General features: G+C 42.1%; 1 protein-coding gene across 1 annotated transcript in view; it reads left to right on the forward strand.

Moving 5' to 3' along the window:
• The window catches only part of LOC136878893 (phospholipase A2 inhibitor beta), a 61,193-nt gene that overhangs the window by 22,103 nt on the left and 20,602 nt on the right, over window positions 1–18,488 (forward strand). The window lies entirely within an intron of this gene.

Genomic DNA, 18,488 nt, shown 5'->3' on the forward strand with positions numbered 1-18,488 from the left:
ATATGCTCTAGCCAGTCTGAGCTCCACTTACATACAGCCATTTTTTCCCCACAGGTGGAGTTTGACAGTCGAGTGGCAAAGCACTGAACTACAGAAAATAAACGAACACCACCAAAGAACGTTGCCAAGAATAAGCGGTGCCACGCCCCTCTCATGGAGTCGCGTAGTTTTGAAAGTCGTGATTCATTCTCTAAAGATGTATTAGTTTTATAATACTAAAGTACACACAATAACACGAAAAGAAAAACACCTTTAGGTTTAAGGCGAGAAAATATCCAGTTATAAGTTCAAATATATTTCGTTACGTAGAAAATGCAAATCACAAAATCACGACGAGAATATTTGACGCGGAACTCAATAACAATTACTATAAATGAACAGTGTCCCTAAATGAAAGAAACACAACAGTTACTTTCCCATCTGGCCGCTGATGCTATCAGTGGGGAGGGGTTCGATTCCTTCCTAGTCCACGTTACTACCTCTCCCCTCCTTACTGGAATTGGAGTTTGTGGAGTCACCAGGCGATATTATTAGATAACATACCGTAGTCTCTGTGATCCTCTCTAGTACTCGCGCTTGAGTGATTGTTGGGTATGACCTACCACTTTTCCCCAACCGTTCTATATATATCTTAAAGAGTCATGATGTTCGCCTCTGTGGTGTAGTGGTTAATGTGATTAGCTGCCACTCCCGGAGGCCCGGGTTCGATTCCCGGCTCTGTCACGAAATTTGAAAAGTGGTACGAGGGCTGGAACGGGGTCCACTCAGCCTCGGGAGGTCAACTGAGTAGAGGTGGGTTCGATTCCTACCTCAGCTATCCTGGAAGTGGTTTTCCGTGGTTTCCCACTTCTCCTCCAGGAAAATGCCGGGATGGTACCTAACTTAAGCCCACGGTCGCTTCCTTCCCTCTTCCTTCTCTGTCTCTTCTAATCTTCCCTCCCCGACCAAGGCCCCTGTTCAGCATAGCAGGCGAGGCCGCCTGGGCGAGGCACTGGTCATCCTCCCCAGTTGTATCCCCCGACCCAGAGTCTCAAGCTCCAGGACATTGCCCTTGAGGCGGTAGAGGTGGGATCCCTCGCTGAGTCCGAGGGAAAAACCGACCCTGGAGGGTAAACAGATTACGATACGATACGAAAGAGTCATGATTCACGTCTCACGGAGTGAGATAGATGTACTATCACAATCATAACAGCCGATATAAATAATAAATATAATCACGAAATGAGCGGTTTGCTCTGATTGAAGCTCAGACAATCTTGAAGCAACCCCTGCGGATGGGTGGGTAAAATACACCCACCATATCCCTTGCCTGCTCTAAGAGGTGACTAAAACAGGCCGCAGGGGCTTACAACGTCGGAACGTGGTTGGCAACAACGGGTGCCTAGCTGAGTCTGGCATTGTTTCCAGTTGTGCCAGTTTCCTCACTTTAAGCTTTCCTATCCGACCTCTCTTGGTCAACTCTTGTTCTCTTCCAACCTTGACAGTATTAGGTTCGCGAGCTCTAGGGAGTCTTTCATCTTCATGACCTTCGTGGCCATTACCTTTCTTCATTTTTCGAAGGATTGGGCCTCTTTCTATATCCTCTCTGATTAGTATTAATAGAAGATGGTTGCCCAGCTTTATTTCCTCTTAAAACAATCACCACCATCACCAGTCTTGGAGCAGTATAAAAGGATGAAATGGGAAGATAATCCTCAAGCATTATGTGACGCGCTTTCCCCAAAAGACATTTACTGGGCGAGTTGGCCTTGCGGTTAGGGGCGCGCAGCTGTGTGCTCGCATCCGGAAGATAGTGGGCTCGAATCCCACTGTCGGCAGCCTTGAAGATGGTTTTTCGTGGTTTCCCATTTTCACACCAGGCAAATGCTGGGACTATACCTCAATTAAGGCCACGGCCGTTTCCTTCCCACTCCTATCCCTTTCCTATCCCATCGTCGCCATAAGGCCTATCTTTGTCGGTGCGACGTAAAGCCAATAGCAGGAAAAAAAAAAATCCATAATGTTTCCCTCAATAAGAAGTGAAAAATAAGTAAATGGGCTTATAGATAAGATTTTTCTTTTATTTATACACACGCAATAGGAAACCTTAAGAAACTATGGTTTAATAAGTAGATCTCGCAAAAATGAATTAAAAAACCGAAAGTTAAATGAACTTTTCCTTTGCATATATTGTAATCGTATTCATTTTTGGTTTCGAATGTTTTGACTGCAATTGATTTAAAAATATTTGGTTGTATTTTGATTTAAACGCAGACATCATAATATGCGTCCTTCTTGCCCCACCTTTCGCTGCGTTGTGCTGAGTACTGGAGAACTGTCAATCAAACCAGCTACGGCAGAACAGTCTGGCCAGGTCTGTGGCCATTGCCATCTACAACATGCATTGCAAACAGAGCCATAGAGAGTATAAGAAGTAATAATGTACTTATATTATTCTTGCCAGTTCGATTTCGAACGTTGTGACCCTTCACGCAATCCTGTGAACATTACTCCTCCATATAGCGCCGTCTTCTCTTGTGTGTATTGTACTGTACTTTCAAGCAGATTCGTCAAACGCTTGATCCGGTCAAAGTATCAGTTCGAGACACGTCCTCTCAGCTGTTTCCATCAAATTTACCCTGGAGGACGTGCTTCTCAATGCCATCTCGCCTCATCACATAAAAAGCAAAGTCACCTCCGTACAGGCCATGAAGGCCCTTGGAGGAGTGGAAGGTAAAGGCTTCCACCATTGTTAACCTCGGCACGTAATGGGGTAGAGTGGTTAGCTCTACGCCCGGCCGTCTTTGCCCCCCGAAATTAACCTGGTACTCATTTTTGGTGTAGGCTGAGTAAACCTCAGGCCCATATGCACCTCCGGAAGTGGAAATCTCGTTTCTTAAATTTTACGACTTCCTTCCGGGCGAACCGAGCACGCCTTTACCGCCTCGGCCAGGCAGCCCCTCGCCTCATCACATGGCCGAATATTTTCAATATTCGCCTTGGCGATCGTTTAATTCACAGTTACACAGTGTTGCACTCATGTACATAATCGACTGTGTTTAGAGTGGTTCAGGCTGTGTGTCTGTTAGTTCGAATTCGGAAGCCTGTGGATTTGAACCTTACCGTCGGCAACTCTTAAATGGTTTTCCGTCCTTTCCCATTTTGCTACCAGGAAAATGCTGGGGCCGTACATTAATTAAGGCCACTTTTCTTACAATTGGCTTTACGTCGCACCGACACAAATAGGTCTGAAGGTGACGATGGGATAGGAAAGGGCTAGGAGTGGGAAGGAAGCGGTCGTGGCCTTAATTGAGGTACAGTCCGAGCATTTGTCTGGTGTGATAATGGGAAACCACGGAAAACCATCTTCAGGGCTGCCGACAGTGGGTTTCGAACCCATTATCTCCCGAATACTAGATACTAGCCGCACTTAAGCGACTGCAGCTATCGAACTCGATAACGCCACGGCAGCTTCCTTCCCAGTCCTACTAGACCTACTAGTAGTCCTGTTGCTAGTGGCTTTACGTCGCACCGATACAGATAGGTCTTATGGCGACGATGGGATAGGAAAGGTCTAGGAGTTGGAAGGAAGTGGCCGTGACCTTAATTAAGGTACAGCCCCAGCATTTGCCTGGTGTGAAAATGGGAAACCACGGAAAACCATCTTCAGGGCTGCCGACAGTGGGATTCGAACCCACTATCTCCCGGATGCAAGCTCACAGCCGCGCGCTCCTAACCGCACGGCCTGCTCGCCCGGTCTACTAGTAGTCCTGGATGCTCAAATAATACACGGTATCTTAAGTTCCCGATATATGTTTTCGCCGGAATAATTGCAGACGTGCTATTATGAACCCAACAAAATTTAGACCACATGTTTCCTGATCTTTGAAGTGGTCGACAAGAACTGTAACTCGAATTCGGAAGACTGTGGATTTGAAATTCACCGTCGACAACTCTGAAATGGTTTTCCATCGTTTCCCATTTCACTACGAGTAAAATGCTGGTACCGTACATTAATTAAGACTATGGTTGCTTCCTTCTTGGTCCTACTAGTTCTACCAGTAGTCCTGTCCCACCCCATCGTCGCAATAAGACCTGTCTGAGTCGGTGCGAAGTAAAACCAATAGAAAATAAGACTGTGTTTAACCGCTCTCTCTTACAGACAAATGTACAGACTTCTTCTTCTTCCTCCTCCTTTTCTTAATCTTCTTCGCCGCCTTTTCCCAATATTAGGGATCGGTTGCCTTGAAGAGCTTCCTTCACCTCTCTCCTCTTTCAGTCCTTTTCTTCAATCAGGCCCTTCTCAACTCTATCTCTCCACCTTAGCCCCTGCGTTCCTCTAGATCTATTCTCTGTATCCTCCTGTGGGCGGGGGAGGTAGAATAACACCCACGGTATCCCCTGCCTGTCGTAAGAGGCCACTAAAAGGGGCCCCATGGGCTCTGAACTTCGGAGCGTGGGTTAGCGACCACGGGGCCCTCAGCTGAGTCCTGGCATTGCTTCCACTTACTTGTGTCAGGTTCCTTACTTTCATCTATCCTATCCAACCTCTCTTGGTCAACTCTTGTTCTTTTCCGACCCCGACGCTATTAGGTTTGCGAGGGCTAGGGAGTCTTTCATTTTCACGCCCTTCGTGACCCTGTCTTCCTTTGGCCGATATCTTCATTTTTCGAAGTGTCCAATCCCTTCCATTTTCCGTCTGATTAGTGTTATATAGAGGATGGTTGCCTAGTTGTACTTCCTCTTAAAACAATAATCATCACCACCACCACCACCACTATTCTCTGTAACGGGAAACATATTTGCAATTTTAATAAATCATTTCTTGCGTCTTCGCATCACATGACCGTACCATCCTAATCTTGCTTCCCTTACAATTTCACCAACCAAAACTTGCATACATAGTTTTAATTAACATTTACCGAGCTCGATAGCTGCAGTCGCTTAAGTGCGGCCAGTATCCAGTATTCGGGAGATAGTAGGTTCGAACCCCACTGTCGGCAGCCCTGAAAATGGTTTTCCGTGGTTTCCCATTTTCACACCAGGCAAATGCTGGGGCTGTACCTTAATTAAGGCCACGGCCGCTTCCTTCCCACTCCTAGCCCTCCCCTGTCCCATCGTCGCCATAAGACCTATCTGTGTCGGTGCGACGTAAAGCAACTAGCAAAAAAAAAAAAAAAAAAAAAATTAACATTTCAGTGTCACATTCTAGCGTGCCTGAACGTGACCCCAGTTCTTGTTACGTCAATTTGAGTGATTCATTTAGTTTTAATCTAAAGCATAATTCTAGTGTTGGTCCACTAAATGCCTCTAAGTGCCAAAGCCCACTGAGTTATGAACGGAGAAATTGTTCGTCTGGAGTTTCGAGGTTAGAATCTCTGTGTTTACAGCGGCTGTCCTTATTATCCCTCAGTTTTCCCCTCACTACTCCTATGTAAATGTTCAGGTAGACTTTCAGACATCAGTCATCGTATCTGCTCACCTAAAGGCTCATTTGAAACCGTAATGGAAGTCTGCCTCGATGTGGGCTATATCTTTCATGCTGCCCTGAGCTGCCCGGACGTCATCGTTAAGCAAGGTTGCCAATTGACATAGCATTGAACCACAGCTTCAAAGCTCAAAATGTTGGCAACCGTTGTTCGTACCGGGCTGAAAATGGTCTCGTTTTCTCTTTCTCTTCGTCTCGTCGAGATATTGCGGAATAGCAACGATTTAATGCAATGACAGAGTCGGTTCGAGAGCCGATTAAAAAATGGTGCCGCTGCGCCGGTGCTCAGTCAAGATGTCGCAATAAATGGCCTAAAAGTAAAATTGTAACTGGCTGAAACAGAAACAGTTAGCAAGAACAGAGAATAAGTAAAACAGGAATGTACCCGTCTGCAACCGAACACAGCATGGTAAGCGAAAGAAAGACGTCCCGCTGAAAGCGACCACCAGAGTTTGCGAAGTCGCCATATCGCGACATTGGTCCAAATAAGGGCTCGTATTCCACACAAACAGTGGATATTTTTATTATTTTCTCACCTTCATTCTCAGACTTAGTGTGTCCACGCATAAGAACATCTTAGCTAAAGTATGCCGTGTGTAGTAGCTAGTGTTGAATATGTTTTTGTTTAAGTCTCGTATGTCTTCGCAGGAGGCCTTCGATGGGTTTGCTATGTTACTGATAACCTCTAAATATGTCAATGTCTTCCTCCTATCGGCCACCATAAATCCCGCAGCCTACAGTGGTCATCACTACCATGATGTTTCTGTTCCAATAGCCTTATCATATTTTATCTCCATTATTATGATCTAACTGTAAGTAATTATCCGGTTATTTTCCTAAAGCTCTACGATAAGCTTGATTCATTTTCTGGAAGTGTTACTGAGTATGCATCTAGAGAAGCTGAGTAATCAGTGTAGTGACCTTGACGTTGGCAGAACAGCTGAGTATACGCTAGGCCAGGAGAGACCAACCCAAGGCAAAGTGCTAACGTACACAATACTATTTTAAAATACTACTTATCGAAACGTTCTGTTTAATATATAACACCACTATTGGGCTTCTTTTTCTACTGGAAGATCATTTATAACGAAACATTTCCAAATATCACTTCATTATTAATCAGGAAACACTTTGCGCCAAGGATATGAAACTGAATTCAGTGTCGTGTTCCCTGTCAGTTTCCAGCGCTGCAAGAGATGGCTCTACTGCTGTAATTTTGGGTCGACATACATATGTGATAAACTTCTATTATGAGCACATTGAACGGCAAGTATCGATCAACATTCACTGATCGACATCTTAAAAATCTACTGCTTCTACAGTTCATTCCAAGTTAAGAAAACAGTATTACTCTTATGGACCTGCAAGGAGTGAACACACTCCCTCCTAGACACCCGTAATTCCTCGTGATTAAGGGATATTATACTGTACTTTGTAATGTATTATGAAAGATAGATGAAAAGTATCATTTTTGCCCGTGAGTTATTAAATAACTACATAACATTTTATTTTTCATTATATTGGTAGGGAGGAAGCACAATAGAGGGAACAGCCATTGCTTCGTTGCCTTCCTTCATTTTCCTTCTTCTGTGTTGCTCTGGTACAAGCTCGTGTAGTCCCTCACTCTGTGAACCACCGGCAGCTCACGTCTGCAGTGATGTTATCTACAGTATTTATTTGTTGCGTGTGTGTTTTTAGGCTTTAAATCAGTGCGTAATTGTCTTGCGTTGAGTGAGACTTATGCGATAAGACTACGTGTGTGATTTCTTTCTTTAACATTAATACTGTGATCTCTTGTAGAGTCATCTACAGTATGTATCTGTTGCGTCAGTTTTCTAGCATTTATTGTATGTATGTATGTATGTATGTATGTATGTATGTATGTATGTATGTATGTATGTATGTATGTATGTATGTATGTATGTATGTTCAGTCCGTCAGCGGTGCCGCTGGTGGGATCCTCAACAGCTCTGCCATCAGTTGTCATAGATGGCCTAGGCATCACTGAAGAGGCGTACTAGAGAAATGAGGAGTGAGGTAGTTTCCCGTTGCTTTCCTCACCGAGCCAGAGCTATTACATATCAGTCTGCCAAGCCCACTGAAATGCATACACCAACCGACCCTATGAGCAACATTTTTCACACCATTCATAGCAGGGACTGGCTGCATAAGGATTGGCATTACTAGCATCGTTCATACCTCAGTCACTTTCATATTGTCAAAGCCAAGGATAAGACAGAGACAGATCTATGAAAGTAACAAAATTGTTCTAGCCTATACCAGAAGACATAGTGCACTGTAAACACTAGGTCCTGCCAGCAAAGGCGGTAGCATTTATTGCCTGGAGAAATTTATTAAATGCAATTAAATACATCCCTCATCCCTCGAGCCCATAAATATTATTGTCTACTAGCAAATGTACCCGTGCTTCGCTACGGTATTCAACATTGTATTCGAATATCGAAGTAAATAGTGTACATGCAGTAAATAAGATTGTTTTAAAATTGCATGTCTCTTAGCGTTATCCGAGAAAGAGCATGGGGATGTCCCCATACGTTGTTTCCAATGTAAAGTGTTTGTTACGGATTTGTGATATGACGGCAGGCTCACTTGCCTACTACTATTTACAATCGAGTTGGGAAGTTTACATTATAATTGGAGGCCCCATTGCCTACTGCGCGCTCACAATCGATTTGGGAGTGTTCGTTACAATGGCAGGCCCCATTTCCTACTTCCAAACAGATTACAGTCGAGGAGATTTTATTATAATGGCAGGCAACTTCTCCACCACCAGTCAAAATTGAGTTGTGCCGTTATCATTATAATGTCAGGCCCATTTTCCTACTGCCAGCCATCTTACTGCCAGTCACACCAAGTTGGTGAGTTTCCATCAAAATAGCAGGCCACTATGCCTAATGCCAGTCACATTTTAGATGAGGACATTTCTTTATAATGGCGGGCACCCTTGCCTACTGCCAAACACAATCGGGTAGGGGAGTTTTAAACATAACTGCATGCTCACTTGCCTTCTGCAAGTCAAATCGAGAAGGGAACTATTCATTACAATTGTAGGCCTTCCTTACTAATGACAGTTACACAGGAGTTGGAGAAGGAACCCTTTCCTACTGCCAGTCAAAGTCGGTGTGGGGAGTACTGATTACAATAGCAGACCCACCCTTTCTCGATCGCTAAAAATCGACATCAGTGAATATATATAGATCGACATACGAAAGTATATGCGTGTTTACAATATTGAAGACCTTCATTTACAGATTAACTACTACTAAACGTACGTCATATCGACAAAGGATTATACCATAAGACACGCCGGATTTAGTGGCCTAAATGGCTGGTCCTATGATATGTCATCTATTTTTACATTACTTTTCGGATAATTATGTAACAGCTACATACATAGCATTTGGCTCACATATGGCTACTGGGTGGGCCAATTTTCGTGAAGAGTTTGATGATTCTGTATTTCATATAAGTAATTGAAAGTATGAATTATGCATGTGAAAATTCCAAATTGACTTAACATCGATTAGTAGAGAAAAATCAAACGTAAAAGGGATACAGATATGGCAAAAAGTCATAAGACCAAGGTTGTAGATCATTCCAAATTGAACGGAGATTGTGCAATCCGTTATGTGATAGGAATTTCCGAAGGTCTGCACCATCATTAAAATTGCCTGCATATTTCGATATTCTTCGGGGATAAAAAGTGAAAAATTTAATGATCTAGGATGTTTTCCGTTCGTTACAGGCTAAAACGTATAATTTTGTCAAATTTTAATTATCTTCCTTTTCTTCCGGCAGATTATGCCGCAATGTGGATTTTGGGCGAGGCGGGTAAAAATTAGGACTTTCAGGAAACTAAACCAAAAATTATGGAGATGGTCATTATTACCCCTTAAACGGAAAGCTGTACGAAAATTTCACCAAAATAGTCAGTGTAGAGGCACACAGTCGTAACGATTTGATTTATATAGATAAGGAATCTGTTCCATGTAAAACACCTTTTGGGCTATGTCCGCTGGACTTAACCTGCAAAAGTGACCATTCATGATATCTCCCTTATTAATCCTCCTGACGAAAAAATGCACATGAAAAAAAAAGGTTTAGAGGTGGAATTCCATCACGTTTAGTCGATTTCCAGTCAGGTTGGTCTTGTTCTGTATATATTGTGGAAGAGTAAAATCACCATTTGTGTTCCCTATAAACCGCCAGTCCATTCCGGAACATGAAATGTTATTTACGTTGAAAACCTACCTTTGGACAGGTGGATGCTAAATATAAATTTTGGTTCGAATGTCTTCAGTAGTTTTCAAGTTGTAAGGAATACGCTTTACACGCACCCGCTCGTGAGTCAAGTCCGATGCGACTTGTACAGAAAAATGGTCCGTTAATTATATCTCCCTTATTAATCCTCGTATCGAAATGATGCACATGAGAAAAAAGGTTTAGAAATTAATTTCTACCAAGGTAGGTAAATTTCCATTAAGTTTGGTTGTGTATATTTTGCGGAAGTGCAAAATCACTGTTTCGGTTTCGCATAAACCCCCAGTCAGTTCAGGGATTTAGAAACAATATTTGCCCTAAAACCTATCAAGGACAGGTGTATTCTAAATATGAGTCTTGGTGGAAATACATCCAGTAGTTTGTAGCACTCGCGTACATACCGCGTAATTAAGGAAGAAATAATACAGTTAAGAAAGTTGAAAGTAATAGAAAATGGATTATAACTGAGGACAGCCGGATAACGACAAATATGTAAATGCCAAGTGAATGTTTTGGAAAATCAAATGCCCCTCAATAAATTATGCTAGTGTGAGTTATGGATATAATAAAGCGGTAACAGAGGAGAAATTTAGGTCCAGTGATTCTTAGGTAAACAAATAATAAGAAGATGACTAATGGTGTTATTACTTAATCATTCGAGGGCGGTTATAACATCCAACGATATTCCGCCAATATCCCGCAGATAGGCCGATTGACGCCTCTCTTGCCTTCTACCCAAGGAACAACCACGAATTTAAAAGCATGATGAGGAAAATGGCAATACGTTACTTCCCTGCTGGCATGCAGTCAGAGACGTTGCCATGGTAACCTGTAGGTTCGTTGTCGGTCTGTCGGTAACTCAATGCAGAGCATGATACCAGCGGAAAATTGTAAATTTCTCCGTCATGTGAAGAGTAAGGTAAATTATGAACATAAGGAAAGTTGTTTATAATGAAGAAACGTTTCACGTACGGTAAACGAAGTTTACAGAAAATCAATAGTATAAGAGAAAATGGAGGAAAACCATTCTGGTTTTCCTATAAACCCCCCGTCTATTCAAAGATTTTAAAATGATATGCATATTGAAACCTATCCCGGGATGAGTATACTCTAAGTATGAAGTTTAGTTGAGATCTATCCAGCCGTTTCGAAGTGATGGTGGAAAAACCATTCTGGTTTTCGTATAAACCCCCGGTCTATTCAAAGATTTTAAAATAATATGCATATTGAAACCCTCCCTGGGATGAGTATACTCTAAATATGAAGTTTGGTTGAGATCTATCCAGCCGTTTCGACGTGATGGTAGTAAACCATTCTGGTTTTCCTATAAACCCCCCGAATATTCAAAGATTTTAAAATGATATGCATATCGAAACCTATCCCGGGATGAGTATACTCTAAGTATGAAGTTTAGTTGAGATCTATCCAGCCGTTTCGAAGTGATGGTGGAAAAACCATTCTGGTTTTCGTATAAACCCCCCGTCTATTCAAAGATTTTAAAATAATATGCATATTGAAACCCTCCCTGGGATGAGTATACTCTAAATATGAAGTTTGGTTGAGATCTATCCAGCCGTTTCGACGTGATGGTAGTAAACCATTCTGGTTTTCCTATAAATCCCCCGAATATTCAAAGATTTTAAAATGATATGCATATCGAAACCTTCCCCGGGATGAGTATACTCTAAATATGAAGTTTGGTTGAGATCTATCCAGCCGTTTCGACGTGATGGTAGTAAACCATTCTGGTTTTCCTATAAACCCCCCGAATATTCAAAGATTTTAAAATGATATGCATATCGAAACCTATCCCGGGATGAGTATACTCTAAGTATGAAGTTTAGTTGAGATCTATCCAGCCGTTTCGAAGTGATGGTGGAAAAACCATTCTGGTTTTGGTATAAACCCCCGGTCTATTCAAAGATTTTAAAATAATATGCATATTGAAACCCTCCCTGGGATGAGTATACTCTAAATATGAAGTTTGGTTGAGATCTATCCAGCCGTTTCGACGTGATGGTAGTAAACCATTCTGGTTTTCCTATAAATCCCCCGAATATTCAAAGATTTTAAAATGATATGCATATCGAAACCTTCCCCGGGATGAGTATACTCTAAATATGAAGTTTGGTTGAGATCTATCCAGCCGTTTCGACGTGATGGTAGTAAACCATTCTGGTTTTCCTATAAACCCCCCGAATATTCAAAGATTTTAAAATGATATGCATATCGAAACCTATCCCGGGATGAGTATACTCTAAGTATGAAGTTTAGTTGAGATCTATCCAGCCGTTTCGAAGTGATGGTGGAAAAACCATTCTGGTTTTGGTATAAACCCCCGGTCTATTCAAAGATTTTAAAATAATATGCATATTGAAACCCTCCCTGGGATGAGTATACTCTAAATATGAAGTTTGGTTGAGATCTATCCAGCCGTTTCGACGTGATGGTAGTAAACCATTCTGGTTTTCCTATAAATCCCCCGAATATTCAAAGATTTTAAAATGATATGCATATCGAAACCTTCCCCGGGATGAGTATACTCTAAATATGAAGTTTGGTTGAGATCTATCCAGCCGTTTCGACGTGATGGTAGTAAACCATTCTGGTTTTCCTATAAACCCCCCGAATATTCAAAGATTTTAAAATGATATGCATATCGAAACCTATCCCGGGATGAGTATACTCTAAGTATGAAGTTTAGTTGAGATCTATCCAGCCGTTTCGAAGTGATGGTGGAAAAACCATTCTGGTTTTCGTATAAACCCCCGGTCTATTCAAAGATTTTAAAATAATATGCATATTGAAACCCTCCCTGGGATGAGTATACTCTAAATATGAAGTTTGGTTGAGATCTATCCAGCCGTTTCGACGTGATGGTAGTAAACCATTCTGGTTTTCCTATAAATCCCCCGAATATTCAAAGATTTTAAAATGATATGCATATCGAAACCTTCCCCGGGATGAGTATACTCTAAATATGAAGTTTGGTTGAGATCTATCCAGTCGTTTCGACGTGATGGTGGAACAGACAAACAGACAGACAAACAGACAAACAAACAGACACGACACGTAAAAACCACCGATTCGGTCTTGAGTTGACCTAAAACGGATAAATATCTGAAAAATTGGCAAAACAAAAGAAATTACAGACAGCGGACCCCCTACAATTTTATTTATATAGATTTTCTCCCCCAATTTGTATTACACTTTAATGCTGAGATTTTTTATGTGCCGTAGTTTACCTTTGATTCTGTACAAACCAAAAATAGCCCTTGTCAACCCCGTCCCCTTCAGAATAATAATAATAATAATAATAATAATAATAATAATAATAATAATAATAATAATAATAATAATAATAATAATAATAATAATAATAATAATCTTAAATATACAGAATTTGACAAATTTATGTGCCACCTTCGTTTTCCCGTGATGGTGTTGAGCAGAGCTGTTCGATATGGCAACCCTGTTGTCATAAGAGCAATACTGTTTTCTGAACATGGAATGAACTATAGGCAACATCATCTACGGACCCCAACAATGAAGAGCTGTTGAACAAAAAATACATCCAAAAGTCTCACTAGGAAATAACTTTGTTTTGTTTCATGTCACTGCTAACAGCGTGGAACATGCTAGGTCGGCGGATGCAGAGTGGGCTTCGGCCTACTGATAGCCACGACCTGTCCATGGTCCGACAGCTCTGCATTCTGACCGACCAACTGAGCAGTGCAGGGGTGGCCACGGCTCTGCCGTGGCTCTACGCCTATGTATTCGAGAGACGGAGAGGGGATGGTCCCCACCGTCGGCTGTCCTAAGAATGGTTTTCTGTGGTTTTCCATTCTCCTGCACTAAAGCGAATGCCGGGACAGTTCCTAGTAAAGGCTACGGCCGCCAATCCCCTCACATTCTCCGTGCTTCTCCTTCACTGTAACACACCTCCCGGCCTGAGAGACGGCGTTATCGTCTAAGAGGCCCGCCTCCCCCTTCAGGGCAGGAATGAAAATATTTTAGTACTAGTGGTGGGTATTCTCCTTCTTCTCCTTGAACTTCATTTACGTGCCTGTTAATCCGCCGACACGAGGCTGGCGTATTTGGATACATTCAAATAAGCTGCGATCGAACCCGCTAACTTGGACTTAGAAGGCTAGTACTTCTGCTGTCAGAGCCACTCAGCTCTACATTGATAAATAATCCCGAAATATGTTCGAAACTTCAGAACCTGTACACAGGGATAAGGAGGTTGGATTGACCTTGAAACAATCACGTGAAGCGACAGTCATGTACTGTAGCTCGCGTAGTACCTCTCTGTATTTTGTTATGTGCTCCAGCACCAGCAACACGCACACTCTTCGTTAAATATCGCCCGGATCCTTTTCACGTCGTATTATGAAACGACCATGCGCCATGTTGCAAGTTGACTTGTACGTTCCAACGTTAAGGAAGAGTATGTTGTTGACGTTAAAACACACAGCGAAATACAGACAAGTACTCCGCATGTTACGTGACGGTCGCTTCACGTAATAGTTTCAAGTTCCTGAATCCAATCTGCTCATCCCGACACGATCCGGTCGAACCCGCACGAAGGGAGTAGAGGTATAATGGTTGTCCAAATGAAATTCGGACGTTATTGGTTTCTGTAATGGTTTGTTGTAAGAACACGTGAACATACAGTAAGTATAAGTGATGTATGGGTAATATATCTGCCTAAATATAGTCTCCTTCTTGGTTTAAGCAAGTGCCCCAGCGGTCCGCTCTACGATGGATACCTCTAGCGAACAACGTCCGCGGTTGAATTGGAACCATTTTTCAAAGGCGTTACGGACTTATCATTGTTCGCGAACCGCCATCCCGTGATTGATTGATTTTCTCATTTTCTCACCAGGCTGCAAACAGTGCCTAGCCTGGTTTTGGCACATCCTTAGGCTGATTCTCCACGAGCAGGTAAAACGCCGCTGTTCGCCCGCTACAAATCCGCTTGCGGAACAGAACCATGGGATCTTAGAAGTGAAGCTTCCACAGTGTGAAGAATTATTTAATTTAATTTCCGGGTTGAACCGTGTTGTACTTGTACGCACATCACGTACAGTTTGCTGACGTTTCGAATACATTGCAGTATTCTTTGTCAAGGCGACTGAAATACCCCTACTCGATCCGAGGTAATCAGTCTCCCAGACAGAAATTACACTACTAGAGTGGCCTTGATCTTGGCCTTTTATATCCTAGCCTTTCTGGCTGACGTAAGCCCTGGCTGTCTCGTGAGAATTCTGGAAAGTATGTGTCACAGCCAGGTAGTGGGGACTTGCCCGCGCTGTTATGTAATGGCTTGCGGCCCGTGTGTTTATGTTGTGGTCTGTATGTCTTAAACTATGAACGATAGGCATCCAAGAATTACTGATTTTATATCCTTCTTCTAAATTTATATTGTTCGGATGTTTCTTGATTTCGATAGCCTCGCGGATTTTCCTTTCCAGATTCCAAGGGATAGCTGCTAGGATCTTGGTCTTATCAAATGATATCCCGTGCCTAGTTTCGTAGGAATGCTTGGCTACTGCTGAAATATCTGTGTTTTGGTTCTTGGTGTGACGGATATGTTCTTTTAGGCGGCTGGAGTCACCACTACCTGGCTGTGACACATACTTTCCAGAATTCTCACGAGACAGCCAGGGCTTACGTCAGCCAGAAAGGCTAGGATATAAAAGACCAAGATCAAGGCCACTCTAGTAGTGTAATTTCTGCCTGGGAAACTGATTACCTCGGATAGAGTAGGGGTATTTCAGTCGCCTTGACAATGAATACTGCAATGTATTCGAAACGTCGGCAAACTGTACGTGATGTGCGTACAAGTACAACACGGTTCAACCCGGAAATTAAATTAAATATAACCATGGGATATTTGTAGAGTTGTCTACACGGGCGGTTTGCACCCCGCGGGTGAACGCGTCCATGAGCGGGCAGGCGTGGATCTACAGATAAATTTGATGTTTCATTCCTTCGGCGTCGAGAACAAGTGCTCATTACTAGAATACGTATAGGCCATAGCAAACTGATTCATGCTCGTATCTTCTCTAAGAAACCTCCACCAATATGTGACACCTGTCAAAAAAGAAAGACTGTTGACCACATTTTACTAGAATGTCATCTATACGATCAACAAAGACAGTTGTGTAATTTAAACCAGAATAATAGAGTATGTGACATCTTCAACAAAGATACTCAGTCTAAAAACCTCATTAAGTTTTTTAGACAAACAAATCTATTCAATGACATATAATCACTATCTGATCAATACGTACTGTTGTTATTTTCACAATTGTAACTCTATGTAATCAATGTAACAATCCTGTATGAATAATTATGAATGTCGCGATATGACTTTCTAAGTTAAAGCGACAATAAATAAATTTAAAAAACAGATTTTTAAAACACTTAACAGTAGACCTAAAGTTTCCGACAAATGGTTCAGGGAGGTAAGAAATGATCTTGAGCAGTCTGAATTAAAGACATCCTAAACCGAACAAAGTATAGATCAGTGATCGACAGCTTCAGAGGCTTCCATGACGAACAGGAAACGAATAGGGGATGGACAGAGGAAAGAAGGCAGGCTGCCAGAGCAAGAACACAAAGATTTTGGGCTCCAAAGAAGGCTTCCAGTGATGTGTGATTGTTGCTTAACGTGGGCTCAAATGACTGTAAACGAATGTAATAATTGGCTTTACGCCGCTACGACACAGATAGGTCTTATGGCGACGATGGGATAGGAAAGGTCTAGGAGCGGGAAGGAAGAGGCCGTGGCCTTAATTAAGGTACAGCCCGAACATTTGCCTGGTGTGAAAATGGGAAACGATGGAAAACATCCTCAGAACGGCCGGCCGTGGGGTTTGAACCCACTATCTCCCGAATGCAAGGTCACAGCTGAGCGCTTCTAACTGCACGACCAGCTCTCTCGATCTATAATTGATAAAATGATTTGATATTCTAGCGATTAATTCTGATTCGAACGCTTTAGAACATGTCGTAAAAATACAAAGGGTCTAGACGAAATGTTTAAAAAACAACCGTGAAGGACGGAGAACATGAAGAAAAAAGTCCACGAACATTGCTAATGAAGATATCATGACTAGGATCTATTGACCAAATGTATGGTCATTAATATTCAATGAGTTATTAATTATTCTTTTTTACTTGTATTTGGAGTGCAATTGGGATAGGTTGTTTTTAATAACAACTGAGCACACTTTCCTTTTTTAATCTTTGCTTTACGTAGCAGCGACACAAACACGTCTATTGCTAGGAGTTGGATGGAAGCGTACGTGGCCTTACTTAAGGTACATTTGCGTTATATAAAACTAGGAAAACATGGAAAACCATCACCAGAACTGCCGATAGTGCGATTGGAATCCATTAACGTCCAACTGCAAGCTGACATCTCCATTACACAAAAAAGCGTAGCCACTTACTCGGTTGAGTACAAGTATTTTGCACTTGACTTGAGGTGCAATTTGAAGTTGAGAGTGCTAATGTCACATGTCTGCCCGCTGTGGTTATTGAGTGGTAGTTTTTGTATATTTCATCTCAATTCATTCGACTTTTAATCAGAAACAACTTGCTACCAATCATATTCTTTACTAGATTAGATAAGATGTATTTTCCAGTTATCCATATAAATAAAGTTGTAGGGGGGGGGGGGTGCAGTCTGTAATTTTGTTTGCTTTCCCAATTTTTCAGATATTTATCCGTTCTAGGTCAACTCAAGACCGTACCAGTGGTTTTTAGCTTTCGTGTCTGTCTGCTTTTCCGTCTGTTCCACCATCACGGCGAAACTGTTGGATAGACCTCGGCCAAACTTCATATTTAGAGTATAATCATCCATGAGTAGGTTTAGATAAGAATATGATTTAAAAGTTACTGAATAGGCTGGGGTTTATAGGAAAACAAGAACAGGTTTCTACAATTTTACCTTATACTATATGTGAAACGTCTCTTCATTTTACAAACACCATTTGTTATGTACATAATTTCGCTTACTCTTCAAATGACAGAGAAAATTACTAATGCCGTGCGGTTAGGGGCGCGCGGCTGTGATCTTGCATCCGGGAGATAGTGAGTTCGAATCCCACTGTCGGCAGCCTTGAAGATGGGAAGATGGTTTTCCGTGGTTTCCCATTTTCACATCAGACAAATGCTGAGGCTGTACTTTAATTAAGGCCACGGCCGCTTCCTTCCAACCCCTAGGCCTTTCCTATCCTATCGTCACCATAAGACCTATCTGTGTCGGTGCGACGTAAAGCAAATACCCCAAAAAAAAAAAAAAACTCCCCAAAACCTAATTTTGCGGGTTTTATGCTATGCATTGAGTGACCGACAGGCCCACAACAACGTACCGGTTACCATGGCAACGTCTCTGGCTGCTTGTCAGCAGTGAAGTAACGCAATACCTTTTTCGTTATTATTCCTGTAAACTCGTGGTTGTTCGTAAGGTAGAAGGCGAGTGAGACGTCTAGCTGCCATTCTGCGGCATATTTGCGGAATACCGTTGAAGGTTACAATCGTCTTCGAATAGCACTAAGGGCGCCTGTTAATATTTCAACAGTACCGTGAAGTGCTTCTCGGATAGCGCTAAGAGACATGCGATTTAATATAATCTTACTCACTGTGTGTATGGTTATTTACGTAGAAATCCGTATACAAGGTACAATATCGTAGCGAAGCACGGGTACACTTACTAGTTACTAAT

This window comes from Anabrus simplex, chromosome 8 (genome assembly GCF_040414725.1).
Source record: "Anabrus simplex isolate iqAnaSimp1 chromosome 8, ASM4041472v1, whole genome shotgun sequence".
In the NCBI taxonomy this organism is placed as follows: domain Eukaryota; kingdom Metazoa; phylum Arthropoda; class Insecta; order Orthoptera; family Tettigoniidae; genus Anabrus; species Anabrus simplex.